This window comes from Rhinopithecus bieti, unplaced genomic scaffold (assembly GCF_001698545.2).
Source record: "Rhinopithecus bieti isolate Rb0 unplaced genomic scaffold, ASM169854v2 scaffold_31173, whole genome shotgun sequence".
NCBI lineage: Eukaryota > Metazoa > Chordata > Mammalia > Primates > Cercopithecidae > Rhinopithecus > Rhinopithecus bieti.
Window position 1 is genome coordinate 514,738 of NW_016813861.1, and position 4,013 is coordinate 518,750.

Sequence of the window (4,013 nt, forward strand, 5' to 3'; positions counted from 1 at the left end):
CAATCATGATCATAAGTGGGAAAAGCCTCCTTCAATTTGCTGAAGGGTGGAGATTATTCAAAGCACTGGAAACACCGGTTCTTAATTTTTTTCTCATTCCTTTCTCCCAGTCCACTGAAACATGTTTGCTTAACTTTCATCCTTAGAAACACTCACTGGATATAAGCTTTTTGCATAAGGAAGAACAGTTGTATGGTCAAAAGACAGAATTTAAAGTGCTATACAAATAGAATGCATCATTATTCTCTGAACATTCAGATTCCAAAAGACTGCCCCACACACCCCAATTTCCTCCAACTTTCTTCTCAGCCTTCTCCATTCCATGTCCACCTCTCACTATGTCCCAGAAAGGACACACTGTATGCTTACCAATGATCCTTGCTGATTGCCAAAGGTTAAGTGGAAACACATTGTGGAGATATGTTATACATGTTAAAACCCAGGGAATCCAAAAGATCTAGGGTTCTATAATACTGAACTATCACATTCAATCTAAGACGCAGGTATCTCTACATTCTAACAACTCTGAAATATGGATGCATCTTGTAATTAACATGATAAGAAACCGTAATGTCTGGTCGATCAAATCTAGCTGACCACCTGCTTTTGTATGGCTCTGGCGCTAAGATTGGTTTGTACATTTTTTATGGTTACAAAACAAAAGAAAATAGTTTTATAACATGTAAAAGTTACATAAAATTCAAATTTCCATGTCCACAAGTAAAGCTTTATTGGAACACAGTCATAGCCATTTGCTTACATATTGCCTATGGTTGCTTTCTTGCTACGATGGCAGGATTCAGCTATTATAATAGAGACCTTGTGGACCTTAAAGCCTAAAATATTTGCTATCATCATTTACAGATAAGGCTTGCTGATTCTTATCATACTTTAATTGACAACACTTTATATTTTTTAGTGGTTTTATTAGAGTTCTCCAGAGAAACAGAAGCAATATGATAGATAGATAGATAGATAGATAGATAGATAGATAGATAGATAATAGATGGATAGGTAGGTAGATAGATGTTGGATAGAGATATCTCTATCCATGTATATCTATATCTATATCTATATCTGTATCTATGTCTATATCTACGGCTCCTGCAATTATGGAACTTGAGAAGTCCCAGGATCTGCCATCTGCAAACTGGAGACTCAGCAAAGCCAGTGGTATAATTGGGTGCAAGTCTGAAGGCTGGAGAACCAGGGCAGGCAATGGTGTAAACCTCAGTCTGAGGACAAAAGACCCATGGCCCGACTCAAGCAGTCAGTCTTCTCTGGTACCTTTTTGAAATAATTGCATTACACAGGTGGTTGGAAAGTAGTCTTCACAAACTCCTAAAACAAAATTCCAGGTTAGCAGCTAGGAATCAAATGTACTTGGGGGAAATCTCTCAGATTTTTTACAGCCTAAATGGTGATAGTGGGGCTCTGAGACAAAAAATATATATATTTCTTATGAAAGAAATAAATCTGGCATAAGGAACTTATTTATGCAGTGGGTCCTGGAGTTTGGGCAAGAGTATAAATTACAAGATTAGTACATCTACTTAACACATACCAACGCAAGCTAGTTTCCCCTAGTTTACCAAAAGAACTAAAAATATGCTATTAATAAAAGAATTTTCTCATTAAATGAGGACTTAAGGCGCCCTGCTTTTGGACACCACTCTGAGGATAGCTACAGGGGCAGAAAGCATTTGCCTTCATTGATTGCAAAAATAGGAGAGCAGCCATGACCTCATGATGGACAGCTCAGAAGCTGGGCAGGACTCCTCATGGTTTAGCTCTTTATGTTTGGTTTCATTTTCTCAACTTTCTCTCCTCAAGCACTTCTTGAGGAGTCATGGCATCCAAGTACTTCTCCCCTCGGGCTCAAATTAGGAAAATCTCAGGGAAAGCCTCTGATTGTCTGGTTTAGGTCAGGTTCTCACTTCCTGGACCAATCTGCAGTTTAGTAGGTAAGGTTCTAGGTGACTGACTCTGCAGAGGTGCATACTTACTCTTAAACCAGTCACTGTTGCTAACCAGGCAGGGTGGGCGGAGGAACTCCCATCTGGCTCTCATGCTTGTGAAATGAGAAGCTGCTGAGGAAGAAAGAATGAAATGAGAAGAATGAAATGAGAAGCTGCTGAGGAAGAAAGAATGAAGCTCCTAAAAAGGGAAGGAAGCACAGACGTAGCCATAGGGGAGCTCTGAGTCAGCCCGGTTCCTGTGTCCTGCCCTAGGTCTGATGTCAAGGCCAGCCAGGGTTCATGTCCCCAACGACACAATATTTTAAGAATTTGTGGAACAACTTCATCAATGACATCATGGTAAAAATTGCAACTGTGAAATACCTACTGTGGGAAAAATAACAGAATCCCCAACTATTAAAACGTATTTTTCACTTATGTAAATTTACAAATCACAGAAAAAATATTTAATAGAAAACATAATTTGTTATTATTTGATTGTTGCTCATGACTCAGATTCTCTGATGTCCACCATGTTCTTTAGTAGTCTACAATTTCTGTTCATGAGACTTAAGGACTCTGCCTTGAATAAAGAGCAGAACACTTTAATAGATGACACAAAGAAAAATGAAATATCTTAGTATTAGGCAGAGGAAGTTCAGGAGTGCTTCAGCTCTGTATGTGTGAAGGAGACTTGATTTTTGGCATATCTGGCAGAGTTTAGAGGAGTCTCTTCAGAGTTTGACTTTCTAGCTGTATTAGTCTGTTCTCACGCTGCTGATAAAGACATTCCAGACACTGGGTAATTTATAAAGAAAAAGAGGTTTAATGGACTTACAGTTCCTCATGGCTGGGGAGGCCTCACAATCATAGAAGAAGGTGAAAGTCACATCTTATGTGGTGGCAGACAAGAGAGAATGAGAACCAAGTGAAAGGGGAAACTCCTTATAAAATCATCAGATCTCATGATACTTATTCACTACCATGAGAACAGTATGGGGAAAACTACCCCCATGATTCAATTATCTCCCACCAGGTCCCTCTCACAACACATGGGAATTATGGGAGCTACAATTCAAGATGAGATTTGGGTATGGACACAGCCAAACCATATCCCTGGCCAAAGAGCAACTTATCCCTATATTCCCTTCCTCCTTGTGCACTTAACTCGGAAAGGATGTTGTCCCAATGTATCTACATTTTAAACAAGACTCATTTCTTAACTGCTCAAAGAAAATGTTTTTCCTTTCTTATTTTCTTCTATAGTTCTCTAATTTCTTCTTAACATATTTGCCTCTAATCCTCTTTATTTTTAGTTTCAATGCCTTAATATTTTCCTACTTAGTGATTAATTCCTACTAATCCTTAGTTTTATCTATTTTATATTGAAATTTTATCTGATGGGTTTAAGTATTTTATCTTATTTTTTAATAATCTATAGATTTATCATTTTAATGATCCACTTTTATCTTTTAAATCTCATTCTTTCAATCTTAATTTCAAACTCAACGTTTTGTTCTCCTGGAATTTTAATTCTCTTATACATACTTTTACTTTATTCTCTTTTCTTTTATTCTAAATTTTTATTTTAAATTTTTTCTCTAAACCTCTACTGCCTTGACTTTTCTTTTTCCTTTCCTCTTTTTTTTTAGGTTTTAAAAATTATGATTGACAAAAGGAGTGTGAAAGTGGTGAAAATGAGAATGGTGATGGAATTGATAATAGTAGTAGCAGAGGGGCCGGGCGCGGTGGCTCACATCTGTAATCCCAGCACTTTGGGGGGCCGAGGCGGGTGGATGACAAGGTCAGCAGATCGAGACCATCCTGGTTAACACGGTGAAACCCCATCACTACTAAAAATACAAAAAAATTAGCCGGGCGTAGTGGTGGGCGCCTGTAGTCCCAGCTACTTGGGAGGCTGAGGCAGGAGAATGGCGTGAACCCAGGAGGCGGAGCTTGCGGTGAGCTGAGCCACTGCACTCCAGACTTGGTGACAGAGCAAGACTCCATCTCAAAAATAAATAAATAAATAAATAAATAAATAAATAAATAAAA